Raw genomic sequence first — 15,653 nt, 5'->3', positions numbered from 1 at the left:
GTTGTGTACGTGCATGCTATGAATATGTAACGGAAAGTGTTAACATGTCGGTGGGAGGAGGCGACCCGCGATGTGGCTTTGGCTTTGGCTTCCGCATTCGCGACGGTAATTGTTTTAATTGATGGCCTCAGAGATTGTAACGTGAGATTAGAGTCCCAGGACACGATGATCACTCGGAACGCGGGAGGAGTCCCAGGCGCAAAAGTGAAATGGATTCCACCCGAGCTTGCACCGTAGCGCGCTGATTGAATCCTGCTCCTGCGTGGATCTTGGATGGACCATCGCTTGAACTGGAGATACACCAAATGCGAAGTCCAGATCAATACGTAGACGGCCATTAGCGCAAGACACGCATACTCAACTCTTAATCTTAACGCTGAGCTACGAGAAATTTGCTTGCACACGCTTACCGGCTTTGACAGGTCCAGGCAGTCTGCTTTTATTTTTCATCACGATATTCATCCAGATATTCGACTTTCGTCGTTCTCTATATTTCATCTGCGATATTCGTCTCGATAGAAAATTTAGGTCACGCGGAAAGAATCTTCCGTGATAGCTGGTCATAATTTTCATCCCCCTCTTTCTCATAATTGTGACATTTTGTTTTCTTTAAGAGATTGGGATCTCCAAGACGTTGGCGCGTGGCGCGATTATCTTATCGAATGTCCGCTTTCGCACGACTTTCGTCGGCGTTCCTGGCTTTTTCGTCCGAGTTTTAATTATGCGGAACATGAGAGTGGTAGAAACACGGGGGAGGTAAAATCCGCGTCGTACGACCCGGCCCGACGTCACACGCTGTACATGGCCCGCGTCCGTCACGGTGTGCGCTGGATACGGCACACGCAATTTTCTAGGTCGGCACGACGGCAGGGAAGGTCAGGATTGGTTCAAGTCCAAGCCTTCGAAGTGGTCGTCGTGCTCTCGTCGCCCTCGTCGGGCGACGTGCTCGTGCGCGCCGCAACGTCGACGGCAGTCGATCTATAATTAGCGGAATATCCGCGCGGCGGAGAGGCACGACGGCCGTGAGAGGGGTACCGCGCCTCCATCGGGACTTCGGGTTCTACGGGAACCCGAGATTTCATGTGAATCATAGATATTATAAATAAATAAACGACGAGAAGGCAAGTGCCGACTTGCAACAAATAAATCTGATCAGGTACAAAATTTCTGGAAGATTACTACTACACATCACGTCGCTGCGGAAATGATGTTTGATGGAGGCCCACACGACGGAGGTTCGCCGATTCGACTCTTACACGCCGTGGGGCGGCCGATCGATCGCGCGTTGTATCTCGCTCGAGGAACCAGGTCGTTTCGTGCACGTAGCACGTGAGACATTGCCGGGGAAGGCTTCGAATTTAAAGCGGAGTGAAATCCCTCGATCCGTAGTAATTTCCAAGATTATTATTCAATAATGTTACCGTTTCAATGATGGTTGCAACAAAAGCCTAAGTGTAAGGGTTGAAGGGATAGGATCAAGAAGCACCGGGCGAATAACAACCGGACAGGCAAAGGAAAAAAAGGAAGAGAGAATGATAGAGCGGAGCACCGAAAATAGGCCGGTGATGTTTCGCCTTTCCCTTTTCCGCTCGATTTCTCCATCTCTCTCTGTCGAATATTTCTGCTTCGTGCCACCGTCTAGGCGATAAGCGCCGCTCTGATCTCCCAGGGCTGGGAGATCTGAGATAAATGACTGGCACTAAGGGCGCTCCCAGAATCGTGAGAAAGGAAGGAATTTGCACGATTTGTGCCAACTCGGTACGACTGCGTTATAACAAACTATTCACGTGTTTAATTGACGATGTAATCATCGTCATAAAGACTCCGTGAATTTCATGCGAATTTCGGAGTTTAGGAAAACAAACTTTGATCCTCAATTTAGCGCGCTAGTTGGTAGTATTATAATCTACAGTTCACACAAAAATCGGACTTTGACGAAATTTTGCATTACAGATCATGTCGCTAATACAAGGCGAATGATGCGAGGGCGGAATGTAGAGGGTGGTGGTGAGTGTGAGACACACATGCCTTTTACGCCGGGGCAATGCGGCAATCGTATGGCTCCCTTAAATATGAAATACGAAACGTCGCTCGCTCGCCGGAAATTTCGCTCGTAACCCAGAAACATCGTAACATTCTGTTGCGACGATGCCCTCGTCACGAGTAACGCGCAGCACGAGTAATAACGGTGCCGGACTCTCGCGATGGCGACCACCTAGCGCAGAATATTTAAAGGATCGGATCTGGCGGGTCTCCGCCCACGAAAACGGGAAAATTATGCAGGACTAACGAACGCATCGTGCGCTCACGCTGCCGTTGCATCATTCGCTCTTGCGCGTTAACTTCGCCGTTGGACCGCGTGTTTCGCAAATCTGGACCGCGAACAATGCGCACTCGAGACATTCTTCCTCGCGCGAGGGAGTTTAAATCATTCCCTTATCACGCGGAAATATTTTTTTTATAACGGAACGCGACGGTCGATGTGAGAAATGGTCCCTTCATCATGAACGGAGTGGCCGCGAGGGCGCACACGGACATGGATTGAGCCATGGAGTCCTCGAGGCGCGACGTTTACGCGCGGCGTTATATAAAGTTGCGAACGAAAGGAAAATATTGCATCACGCTTGGCGCGGTGGAGAACAGTCAAACACCTTGGTGCGTGCACGTCATTGACCATTAACCCGCCAGAAATAATTCTCGTAGAACGGGTCCTCTCGCGGACCGGTCGCGGATTGTCTCGCAGCGACACTTCGAGTTTCTCTCGTACACACAATGGAGAACAAAAAAGCCTAGACAAATTCCCATTGGCAAGAAACACAAGAATTTCACGGACTTCTCAAAGTGCGAGAAGTCTGCGATCAAATTTAACATTCCAGTCAAAGACGCGTGATAAAAACGGAGCCATTATTGCGACTTCAAAAAATGAATGTACACTAAGGTGCATTAATTCGCGTGGTAGCGAATATATATATTTATTAATATTAATATATATATTATATATATGTGTATATTATAATATTATATACATGTAATATATATGTATATATATATATAATAATATATATATATATTATATATAGTAATATTAATAAATATTAATATAAATATTTGCTACCACGCGAATCAATGCACCTTAGTGTACACATTTGATAGTGAAAGAGGAAACGATCATTTCGATACTAATCATTTTTAGATTCAAGTTTCTCCGTGAAAGGTTTCTTCGCCATTCACGTTGAAATCTCCGTCAGCAGATGCGCGATGATATTATCGATACAGGAGTATCGACCCCGCCTGGGGGACCATTAAGGGTAGCGCGGGAAGGCGCGAACCGAGCACGATAGTCCGGCATGATAGCGCGTCCGCGCGCTCGTGCATGAGCCCGTGCATGTGCACGGCCGCCGCATATAGTGGTCCATCAATTTCGCAGATCCGGACGTTTACGAGGCGATCGTAAAGCGGACTCGTAATAGGCGCGCACAACTGTGCAGGCCGCCACCACCGCCGACGGCGCCGGGTGGCCGGCCGGCAGGCCGGGAAATTCGATCGAGCGCAAAGGGTTTTACGTAAGTCGAGGTCCTTCGATCGACCACGTTCTCGCACACGCTCCTGCGGTCGCCGTCGGGACGGCTGTCGATCGGTATCAAATGCAACCGACTCGCGCAAGTGGTTTTTGTGTACCTACGCCCCGTGTATATTTCATGATCTCCCTTAGTAATTAATGTCGTCTCTTACTGCTGGCGGCTACTTACTACGCGATGAAGTTCTCGATGGCTTTATCGTGTGGTTGCCACGGCGATAATTTAGTGCTCTTTCTTATTCTCCTAATGAGAATAAATCTTCCGGCGACGCGATGTTATTCTGGGTCTCCCTCCGCACAGGGAATTTATTTTCGCTTGAAAAGCAAGCTTCACTTTTAAGGGTTTTTAAGTTTGCGCGTGAACGTTTAGATTGTTTGAGATTTTGCGGGATTAATGTTTGATCCGGCTATATCTGGTGTACGCATATAGGCCTGTAATAAAAATTCGGAGCGGGCTGCCTCGACTCTCTTCTATTCTGCCGACGACACCATCGCGGCTGCGGCCACTTCTGTCTCGCTATAAAAAAGATATAATCGTTCGAGTCCTATAGCCGACGCGACTCGTAGACACCTTGATTATTTTCTGGTGACTTTACGAGCGGGACGAGCGGGATGCCAGACACCGGCCAGACAAACCGCGGATAAATTTGACGCACCCACACTGGATCCAAGGCGCCGTGTTGGATGCGAGAGACGCGCGCGAAGTGAGACTCGCGGCAGATAAATCGAGTGTAGAAAGAAGTTATTTATTTGCCAATGTAAGTGGCCGAGAAATCCGATTGCTTATATAAACTCGTTGTTGCGACTGCTGCGTGATAATCGCTAAAATTCAATATACACCGCGGTTAAAAGTGTAATTCTTAATTAATATGCATTCTCTTATATATTATTCTCTATTATTTGTGTGAACAATATTTGTTACTCGTAATATCTTTATTGTCAACAAAGTATAAATTATATAAATAATTAATGCTACGTGTTAACGCAATAGTTAATATTGCCAACCGGAAATTATCTTCTCCACAACATTATAAAATAATAAGCGTATTTGACACGGAAATGAAACTCATAAGATCAAACGCAATCCCGGTCAAAGCGAGCCAAAGGGTATATCCTCTCTACAAAGCAACAGGGACTCTGTGCACCTTGCGCGGCTGCGAAATCCGACTCGAGCTTGAGAAAGCAAAGGTACAAAGAGGCGTCAAGTGAAATGACGAAAGCTACTTGGAAAGAGAAACAGAGAGGAAGAAAAAGAAAGAAAGAGAGATAGAGAGAGGAGAAAGAAAGAAAAAAGAGAAAGAGGCAGTGCTACATGAGGCAACAACCGACGTCGCCTGACGTCTCGCCTGACGTCGCCGATTTCTCTCTCCTCTCTCGTGAAACGGCGCCAGAGCAACGGGCAATTTTTTCTCCGCCGACCAATAAACATATTCGCGATGATTCTTCTTCTAGGTTTACCTCCTGCCGCGTTACCCCTGTCTCTTTCATTCCTCTGGTCCATTTCCCACTGCAATAGTCATCGTCTGCGATATGTTCCGCCGAGACGATGCGTAACGATTGGCGACAGGTGTCTTCTCGCGAAAATACAAATGTCCTCGTCGCCGACGACAAAAAGAAGCGTCGTCTCACCGACGCAGACCAAAAACTCGGACGAGTTTCTTTGCGCTCGGCGAAGAAAGAATAATGGACTGTACAAGCGTGAGACGAAATTGAATTGATTTCTGGAAACCGTTCCGGCAGCAATTTTTACGAATTATTCAAAATAAAAGAGGTACATTTTTGTTATTCTCGCAATGTGCATGTGATGAGACTTCGTAAGTATTTCACATAAAGACTATAAAAGGATAATGTTGGAATAATAGTAATTTATCAAAAAATATCATGTAGACACGTCAAATTTCCAAGACACGAGAGTTCCGCGTCAAGAGAAAATCGCAAGAGACGCGGAGGAGACAAAATTATTTAATAAAAAAATAGCTGCAATATTCCGGTGATTTTCTTGCATCTGGGGAATACATGAAAGGGGATTCGTCAGAAACCATTTGATTCTTTGTGATAAACGGAGATTGGCGGCAACAGCCGGTGGCTCCCTGGGGGATTAATCAATGATCCATCAACGATATAAATGATTTCACTTGAGCCAGCAGGAGCCGCGGCCTCGAACGACCTTGTCTGCTCTCATCAAGAACGATCTTCATCGTTAAGCGAACTTTTCACGGGCGCTCATCTGGCGGAAGACAATCTCGGATAATGCGATGTATGGAACGTATGGCCAATCCTCCAGTGCTCTCTTTCTCGCACGATGAAGTAAATAAGTTATACGGCTCATCAGACGCAATTTGCCGCAACCCGACCCTCGCGTTCTTTCAAGATCGCTGTTTTCTTCCTAAGCCATCTTGGACCAATTAACTGGCAGCTACGCAGTACGCGAAACAGGTGATTCCGCTGAGAGAAGGTCGGCGCGCTATCTTGCAACCTTGCAAGGACGGCGTTGAATACAAGATGATGATGTTATTGAATCAGCAAAAAAATTATTGAGATTGGAGTTATCATAGAAATGGAAGATTGATTATTCTTGAGGCAGTACGAGAAACAAGCACGAAAGATTGGCAGCGCGAAATTTGATGTTACCGTCGCAATTTACGAAAAACACTCGAAGGAGACAAGCGGAATACGGTTCCCGGGAACTGATTGGTATTGATGACTCGCTTCTGATTGACGGTGGCCGAAATTTTGTCAGCGAGAGGAGACTAAGGAGATATACCGAGCGACACGCCCCAAGAACGCACGGGTGAGTCGGCTGCACGAAATTACGGCTCGGTGGAGCCGAATGCAATTATTCGGGACTGGGAAAACGGGAAATAATGAATTCAAGCCCCGTTCCCCCCTCACTTCTCCCAGAGGAACAGCCGCGACGTGGGATCAAGGAGGAGTGAATCCCGACAGAAGAGAGGCTTATTCCACGCCGTAACTCTGCGAATACGCCCTACTTGGGTTCCTCAAATTAAAAAAGTTCCCCGCTCGTGATAATCAAAATTAAATCGAGTTCGCTGTGATAACTGACGATGACGTAAGCGACTAAGTTCTGCTTCTTCTATCTATTGCATAACGCTTAAGCCGTGAGCGAGTGAATTTAATTCCGCCACGAAGAAACGTAAGTTCTTTCGGCCTTCAATTTTAAATTAATTTGTCAGAGTATTATACTATTAGAACTTATATTAAAAAGGAAAATTTTGTCTCAAAACAATTTGATTGAACTCATACTTTTCTTTGCATGTAGACACCATAAGTCTATTAGATTTAGAATAATTCCACCTCCCGCGAAAGCAGGTGTTAGGCAGGTAGATCATACGGATACGTCGACACCTGGCCTGACCCCCCTTATAATGTACGGTGAACCATACAGGAGCGGGCTATTCGGTTTCGAGGACCTTCGAAAAACGCAATTACGACGAGAGGTCGTACGGTCGAATTAACAATTTCAGCCAGTAGCATCGCGTGTTCCCATCACAATTAGCGCGTCCGTAATGAGAAAGTGTTAACAAATGGAGAAGGTGACGTTATCCGGGTAAGTCCCGACGAAACGCGCCGTGAAGCTTCAAGAAGTTGACGCGTTCTGTAATTAACAGACCGATTGTCATTTAATGTGCCGAGTTTGCGTGGCGAAGGCGTCCAAGTAAATTTAAATTAGTCCCATACGTTCGACGCCATAAAGGTTCCGAAGTGTGTAAGTGTAAGTTGAAGCATCGAGTTACTCACACATGTACGTACAGCGTTCTGAATACTTGAGTAGTCTTTCTTCTTTCTTTATGCTGCTTTCCTCGAGTTGCTGGATTACGAGAAAACTAACGTAATGATGGAAACAACTTTCTCGACGATGTCAAGGCTACCTCCATTATCCTAAGTGGAGCGCCATAGAACGTGTTACCTTTCACGAAAATAATAAGAGGATAACGAATCCAACGATCCCTATCAAGTGGCACTTCACATTTATTACGTCCGCTACTCATTACATTAAGGGTGATTAGCGGCGGTACATTTCCCTTACATTGAAGAAATACGAGCAATCCACGGAAATCATTTCAGCAAAACTCTTTTGTTTCTCCAGATTAGACCGCTCCGACTAAATTCATAAATAAAAGGGAACAATCGGATTCATTAGATCATGTAATATAATCTATGGAGAGCTTTCTCGAGCACTCCGATCGCCCGGAGAACTCAGCAGAACTAAGAGACATTCGAACAAGGAGAAACGACGATGATCAAGAGAATCGGCAATAAGATCGTCGTTTAATTGAGAGAGTCATTCTGGATGCAGTTTCCCCGCGATAAGATCCATGATTTCAATAGCGCATTAGGAAAAGGAGACGCGTCGAGTAAATATTACGCGCACGATGTGGCTGATGACACGATCGCTAAAACATCCGCGGATTTTATCAGCATTATCAAAACGAGGGTGCTCGCCAAGGTTGGATTTCTTGGAAGTTATTCGGGTCCTCTAAAAGTCTTCTCCACCGAAACGGGAGCTAATTTATAACAATGAAGAGTGCATCGGGGCAAAGTAAGATATATCGGGAACCAGCGGTACCATCTCTTCGTCGTTTTACGATCTTTCACCTTTGTCGTCGAAGCAGTAATACGGCGGAGGAGTAAGGAAGGACCGCGCGAGTCAGCTCGTACATTCTCGCAAAAAAATCTACAAACTTAAGCTAGACTTACGCGTGCGTGTGTTGGTGAGGCTGTAAAGACGACTGCTGGCTTATTGCCTCGAGTTTCTCGCTTCGTTTCCAGTCGATCCCCGAGACAGACATGATACGAAAGTAGCTTCACGCACGTACTGCAGTGTCTGCATTTAGAAGCTCCTTTAGCGTCTATATCTATCCTGCTTGCGTGCAGGATAAATGTAACAAATGTACATTTCGCGTTAAAGCGACAGCTTCCTTTTTATCCGCGATTATCCAGAATTATTTTCTGAAGCGACTCGACATCAATTTTATATCGCTCAAAATTTACTTACTTAGACATCATACTTCATCTCTCATGGCTTTCAATAATTTTTGACGGTGAAATATCTTGCCCAGCTAGTCCGATTTCCATGTTCGTGCGCGCATTTGTAAGTTTCCGTTCTGTACCTCTCGGTTCCTTGGCATTTACGAATAAGAGTCGGAGATCTTGATACGCAGTTTATTATTCTGGAAATGTGTATAGCCCAGAATAACGTATGGTGCGGTATCTCCGACGATGCCACTTACAAGTTAGCTTCGCGCGGCTATTTCGCTTCGCCGAGAAGTACGCACAGCGGAAACAAACATCGGAACTTTCTGCTGCGAGTCAGCAAGCTGATCACGAAACCGCCGAGAAACCGACTGCTCCGGATTCCTTATCTGAGATCGAAACCCCGAGGAGCGAAACAGCATGGTCGCCATCGGTGTTAACTGAAAGGAAAATCCCACAAGATTAGGAGGAACCGAGAGGCGATAATTCTAAGTAGAGAGCAGAAGCGAGACGAACAGGAGGACAAGGAAAAATAAAGAGGACTGGTCATAGACAAGATACTGCGGGTAGACTTATGTCCGGGATTTTACCGAATTTACTGGCGCAATGCGGGATGGCCAGACAACATGGCGCGCCCTTCTTACAGGCGTTCATACGACACGGTCTGTCGGAAACCACATGGGAGTTAACGTGCCTCCTGCTTTTTTTTCCTTGTTCTCTCTTCTCGGCACGCGCGCGCACGTTTTCTTCCGTTCTTTTTCCGGTGTGGCACGCTCCTGTCGTGGCAGCACTTCGGGACAGGTGCAAAAGCCCCTGCGGGGAACATCCCCTCGCCGTAATTAGGGATTCGTTTACGAGACAGCAGGAGACGCTCCGAGGATCGAGGTGGACTTTATTAACTGAAGGCTCCTTCTGCTTGTTTTCCCATGATAATTTGATAATTCGAGCTTTCTCCATCATCTCTCTGTAACGGTTGATTAAAACAAGTAATTGTTTATCAAGAAGAATAATTCGGTTGTAATACTGTCAATGTTTAATTGATTGTTCATTGAATATTCCGATGAAGAAATTTAAACTCAAAACATTAAAAGACGTATTCAACGATACCAAGATTCGTTGATTTTCAGTATCATCTCTCGTTCGTCACAATACACACGCTCTGTATAACGCGTGTAATTCTCTACTGTCGTTGCATCTTGGCTGCTAAAAGCCTTCACAATCAGCGACGATTACACTTTCCAGGATCGCGGAGCTTCCACAGCTTAGACGGCCCTTAAGATACACAAAAGGTTCGAACGAGCGTGGCCTGAAAAGCCGGCACCCCGAGGGAGGTGAAAAGCGTGGGTGAAGGGCGACCGAGGGTGGAGACAATTTTCGCGCGATTCATCCTCGCCCTCGGCGAATCCGCAATTTCGGATGGGGGCGACCCACCCGTCGCCGCCCCCTTCCCTTAAACGGGGCCACCATGCTTGTTTCCAGGAATAGCCGTGAAATCCCGACGGGACTCCGACATCCCTCGTATATCCTGACCACTCGATAATGAGCAATTCGCTCACCATTTCCCAGCCTTTTGTGCGTTTCCCCTCGCGGACGCGTGCCGACTCTATCCACATGCGCCTGCCAGAAGGGTCTCCTGCGGGACGCCGTATGTTCGTTAGCTTGTTTTTCCGACCAGGCCTCCATTTGGTTGCATTAAGTCCGGTGAACCTGGCGGGATCATAAGGACGCGCGATCCCGCTGGTGCAGTCACAAACGTGAATCAGAGAGACGGAAATAATAAACTGAGATTGCATGTGAGAATATTAATCTTTCATACCGCAGCATTTTCTTAAAATATTTGGTTCGCCGGTATTATGCTGGGTTGCAGAACAACGTTGCGAGTGCCGTTATTGAAACATCTTGTGTCACATTAATGTTACGTTTGAAAGATGAGGGATTATTAAGCGTCTTGAGAATAATTCTACGTTTTCCTGCACCGCACACGGTTCTCTCGTAAATGTTTCAAAAATATTCGCAAGCTGTTTCGTAAGAATATTGTCGCCTCGTGAATGTTGAATTTCATCCTTCGGAACCTCGCGTTCTCCAGCTGACCAGGGGAAACCCGTATTACATATGTATCTGCCTAATTTTAGAACGGAGGAACATTGTTTGCGGAGTAATTTACTTTCGCTAAAAACGCGAGCCAATGTATAACGCTCATATGATGGTGGCATTAATTATTTCTAGTCCGATCTCATGGATTATGTACGGGACGACTCGCGATTTCCGACGTTCTCGAAAGGCCGCTAGACTTGTCGATCGTCCTCGATCGACTACTGGCGGTGGAAATGATGACTGGCAGATATGTCGGTCGATGAATGTATTTTGCAATTCAAATGCGATTAGGTGTAGGTACACCTATATAGGCACGCGCGCATGTTTTAATTAGTTAACAGATATAGATGAAAAATGGATAATACGTTCGAAATTTCGATCTCACTTGGTTTCCGTAATAATGATGATGATGCCGGATCCTGTTACTTTCAATGAATGATATAAAGGAAACTTCAATGTGTGATAAAAATTTAACAATAATAAGCGCAGTTCTTCTAATTATATAATTAATAGCATTGTTTTACTGCTGAATTAATATTTCTGTTCAGGCAATTAACTTATTTAATGATAAAGTTGCAACAAATTTTGTTCTTAGAGAAAGTTTTTGTACTATATTTAATTTATCTACAATCATTAGCGATATGTTTTTAAAAGCCATAATTTTACAACTCTTTCAGAGACTCTATCTATAAATTCTGCTCGTTCTCCACTTCGTCACGCACGATCCAGTCGCAATCACCCCCGTTAAATACGATGAGGAGGCATCGAACGGAAGTGATTCGTCCGAATTTACGAAAGTGCAGTTCTTCACGCGTATTTCACTTCCCTTTAAGCGTGCCCCTCGGCCACCCCCGTCGACCTCCTTTATCGATCGACCCTTCGCACCCCTTTGGCCGGAAGCTGTACATCTGAAAGGAGGATGACTGTCAATACACGACTCTGCGCTTCATTGCACGGGGTCGCGACTAATGCACTCTGATTTCCTTATTGTGCTTTCTAGAGATGCAGGCGCGCCGACTGAAGGGAAAGTTGAGTCATGAAGAATCGTGAAGGAATTATTGGGAGTCCCTCAGAAAATCTTTTGTTTCTAAATGTGAATAAACTGTTTATATCGCTTGCGTGGCTCGAGATATCACAAGAAATACTTTTCGAAAAAATATATTGTGATACTCTTTATATTACATGTCTTTTTATTTTTATAGTGTTTCTGTATCGAAATTATTAATTCATTTTGTAAACAATTTTTACGGAATTTTTAAGGATTCGATAAAAATGTGAAGTGCTCCAAGTTTTATAAAAATCAATTTTAAAGAAATTAATAAAGAACTTGAACTTATTTATCATCGATATCATTAACATACGAAAATTATGGATAATAAAGTGAATAGTATTCGTAGCTGATAATGTATAATTCATGAACAACATAGGAACAAGCATATTTCGCAAAGGACTGATGAAGCAAGGAAGAGAGTAAACGTTTGACTTCCGTTTCGCAAACTTCCGTTTCGTGTAAACTTTCCGTATAAGCTTACGTATTTTTAGATTCATGCATTAATCAGTCTTTTCTTTCCGTGGGGCCAAATTACTAGAATTTTATCTAAAAATATCCATTTCCACGAGAGAGGCTCGTGCTTGGACGCTTTCGTGCAAGGGCATCGATAAAATCAGCTCGTACTAGAAACATTCGACTTTGAAAAAGCTGATATCACTTATGCATTCCAAGTTTTATGTAGTAGCAAGTGACCAAATGGATATTAGCTAATATTATATAATCTCTTTAGAACCTGCATATCTTTGTTCTTTTCATCAAGAAACACAAATTGCACGTCGTTTATCTCATATGCAAATTTCTTGCCTCCTTTTAAGTATTTATCCATAATAGAGACACTGTTACATCAACTTGATAACGACCCGTGTCATTATATCAAACGGTTCATGCAACTTTGGTACCAATTTAAATTCTACAAGTGACAAAGACAGCAGCATACCGTCGCAACATACGTGACAAGATATATAAGTGTCTTACGACGAATGCACCGGTAAATCTAACGGCTAGAACAAGCGCGACATCGCGCTTGTCGCGGAAGTTATTAATTTCACGGTACGCATCGCGGCAGATTTTAACATTTAACAACGCCGTTAAATCAATCCGATGTCGCATGCGAATCGAGCGACGAATCCTTAGCAAATAAATTCGTTCACGTCCCACGGAAACGTTGACTTTACAACAGCCAGCAAATTTACAGGGTACTCCAGCAGCGAATACACATTTTCACGTAGCGCATTTAATGTTGCACTTCGAGCTTCTCGTGCACGAATCAAACGAGAAGCGAAGCAGTCCTAAATCTCGCGTAATTGTGCTATTTACGTCCATCGGCTGTGATTTATCACGAGCACTACTACCCCGTTTTCGAAAATTAGTCAGAAAAACTCATAATAGAATTCAGATTATCTTTTCAGATAAATAATATATACAACGCATTTTATATTCTTTCGAGAATAACGTAAATTTCGCCGCGGTTCGCTTCTCGGATTAAACGCAATAAATGTATCAACAGATGACAGAAACTCTTTGAAGAACAGAGGACTTTTCAGCATGTGCCATGGGAGTTTAGCAAACTCTGCGACTAAATTAACATTATTCGTGTAAATTAAGGGCTTTGCGTACAGAAGGACAGAAATCCATTTCAAAGCACCGGGCAGGAAATTAATTAAGGCAGGAAATTGAAATACGTATATATTCTGGAGGCCTAAATGGCGTCGAGCAATCGAGCGAGCGCGGCTTTGATCACGAAGTGGAAGCATTGCCATAAATCCCCATGGAAAATCATTTTCATACCGTTTCGCCGATCTCCTCCGAGCTGCCTCGCGTATATTTATTCTTCCTTCATTCCTCTATTCTTCCTTCTCGTTATTTCTCCGACTGGCGCCTGTTCCAGTCGGGCAATTTCGCCGCCGCCGTCGTCCTAGTCGCACATGAACGTTATTACACTACCGCTTCCCCCAGCTCCTGTATTTTCTTAGCAAAGACATGTAAATTCCGAGAGGCTGGAGATGAGTAACCGTTTCTATTACTCTTCTCTTCTCTGTTATGTAAGATATTATGCAGATCTGCACGGTAATGTTATAATGGACTGCCTGCAACGAAAATTGCAGTCTTACTCGAGTGTACGATTGAATGTATAAATCAAATATAAAACTCTCAGAAAATTAACCACAATATCGTTTCTAAAAATATCTTTTTCTAAATATCTTTAATAAAAGATATGAAACAATCGTCTTTAACATACAACATTTAGTTATAACTAATCAACGCCTGTAATGTTAAAAAATATGTTTGAAGTTAATAGCGTAGACTATTTTTATCTTACGATTTTAGCGGGAATGAAATTAGGCACGTGTTGTTCTATTCCGCCATATTTTATTCTAAGCTGTCGCCGTCGAGGGCACTATAATCGCATCTCGCTAAATCTCGATCGATATCGTTTAGTGCCGCAGAACGGCTTACGATAGTACATATAAATTTAAGACATTGTCGTTCGCCAACAAATTGTACAATTCGAAAATCGCAATATATTAAAAAACCAAAAAGGACGTACATCAATTTTTAAGTTGTTCAGTGAAGTTTGCAACATGCAACGTGAGAAATAAATTTTCGAAGGAAGCAGTGCTAATTAAACAAAGTGGCACGTTTGCAACATAATATCGGAGGGTCCACTTTATAGTGCAGTTACTGTGAGCGGTAGTGTGTATAGTACACGACTGGACGAGTGTGTGGTGTGTACGTGAGTGGCGCCAAGGTGTCGAGACGCTGCGCGACCGATTGGGTTGGTGTCGTGTGAGTTCGCTATAATCCTTCCTTCCGCCGTGTACTTAAGTCACAATTAATCTCCAGGTATAGGAACTGCATTTGCAAGTCGCGCCGCTCAAATTGCGAAAGAGGCCGCGGCGCTTCTTTGAAGATTAAATAAGCCGATCCTATTCCGCTTGGTAATCCGATCTCAACGTTTCTAAATTAATTGCCATTCCGAGTAAATGCCTGTAAAGGCGAGAAACGTCTTAAAACATTCACACCAACACTGAAACAAAAGTCCATCGTCTGAATAGATGCTACCCCATACAGCACGTAAGCTTCCAGTTTTATTGCAGGAATGTTGCAACATTACAAGTTGCATGTAATTTTGCAGAGATATTACAGAGATATACAATTGCAATATTGCACCGAAATGATCCTGCAAAGTTGTATGCGTTTTCGCTCCGCACCACTGGGTGGTGCATATGTCGAGTTCTTACTCGACGTTAAGATTTAGCTTCACAGTTATATAAGTACGTGCCTTGGCACGATAATAATTTTTCTGAGAATTTTTGCGCTTGCGGCAGAGGTTCCCATGGACAACGTCCACGCACGCCGCAAGCATTCCGAAGTCATTAAATTTGCCCATTTAATCATAATTAAGTATTAGCTAAAAACAGATTACTTTATAATATTGGACCAATATAAATTACTCTCTTTTACTATACTATTATATTTTTTGCAATGTTTCTGGGAGCACACATCTCAATGTTGCTGCAATGTTTCCTAGGGCGGACATTTCAACGTTACTGCAACGTTGCAGCAACATTGCAGAGACGTTCCGCAACTTCCATGCAATATTGCAATCTTTCAATGCAAGATTTCTGCAACGTTTCTGCAATCTGTCGGTGCTGTATGGGACCTAGCTCGCTCAGCTCATCTTCGATTGGCACGAATCGATATTCGCTTCAAACACTTCGCTCCCTCGAGCAACTATGTTTCATTTGATGAGGATGATAGTCAAACGAAAGCTTGCATGTGCAATCGTAAGCTATTTATTATGACAGCCAGGCGTGCCAATTAATCCTGATCCGGCGAAATCGCGAAACCGGTAACGAGCTGATTACCCACCGCAACGCTTGTCAAACGTATCACCAGCGATACGCGGATCAGATACAGTGGTCTTGGGTGCAC

General features: G+C 44.2%; 1 protein-coding gene and 2 long non-coding RNA genes across 11 annotated transcripts in view; 1 reads left to right on the top strand and 2 right to left on the bottom strand.

The window, feature by feature from the left end:
• LOC105277036 (protein kinase C-binding protein NELL1) overlaps nucleotides 1–15,653 on the top strand; it is a 66,979-nt gene that overhangs the window by 14,713 nt on the left and 36,613 nt on the right. The gene's annotated exons all lie outside the window — the stretch shown is intronic.
• Nucleotides 1–15,653, bottom strand: part of LOC105277035 — a 28,584-nt gene that overhangs the window by 7,225 nt on the left and 5,706 nt on the right. For 2 of the 7 annotated variants that reach the window (XR_003406302.1, XR_002193106.2), the window contains exons 2-3: nucleotides 8,595–9,536; nucleotides 8,297–8,462 (exon numbers count right to left, since the gene is read on the bottom strand). This is a non-coding gene — a long non-coding RNA (uncharacterized LOC105277035). The remainder of the gene's footprint in view (nucleotides 1–8,296; nucleotides 8,463–8,594; nucleotides 9,537–15,653) is intronic. The other 5 variants (XR_003406304.1, XR_003406303.1, XR_003406305.1 and 2 more) reach the window with 5 other exon arrangements.
• Nucleotides 11,250–15,170, bottom strand: LOC109610828. Of its 2 annotated transcripts, XR_002193113.2 has the most exons (3): nucleotides 14,038–15,170; nucleotides 13,506–13,804; nucleotides 11,250–11,574 (listed from the first exon to the last, which is right to left on the bottom strand). It is a non-coding gene; the product is annotated as an uncharacterized LOC109610828 (long non-coding RNA). The 2 variants fall into 2 exon arrangements; XR_002193112.2 differs by having other exon boundaries at nucleotides 13,506–15,170.

This window comes from Ooceraea biroi, chromosome 3 (genome assembly GCF_003672135.1).
Source record: "Ooceraea biroi isolate clonal line C1 chromosome 3, Obir_v5.4, whole genome shotgun sequence".
NCBI classification, from domain to species: Eukaryota; Metazoa; Arthropoda; class Insecta; order Hymenoptera; family Formicidae; genus Ooceraea; species Ooceraea biroi.
This window is presented reverse-complemented; position numbering and strand designations above follow the sequence as displayed.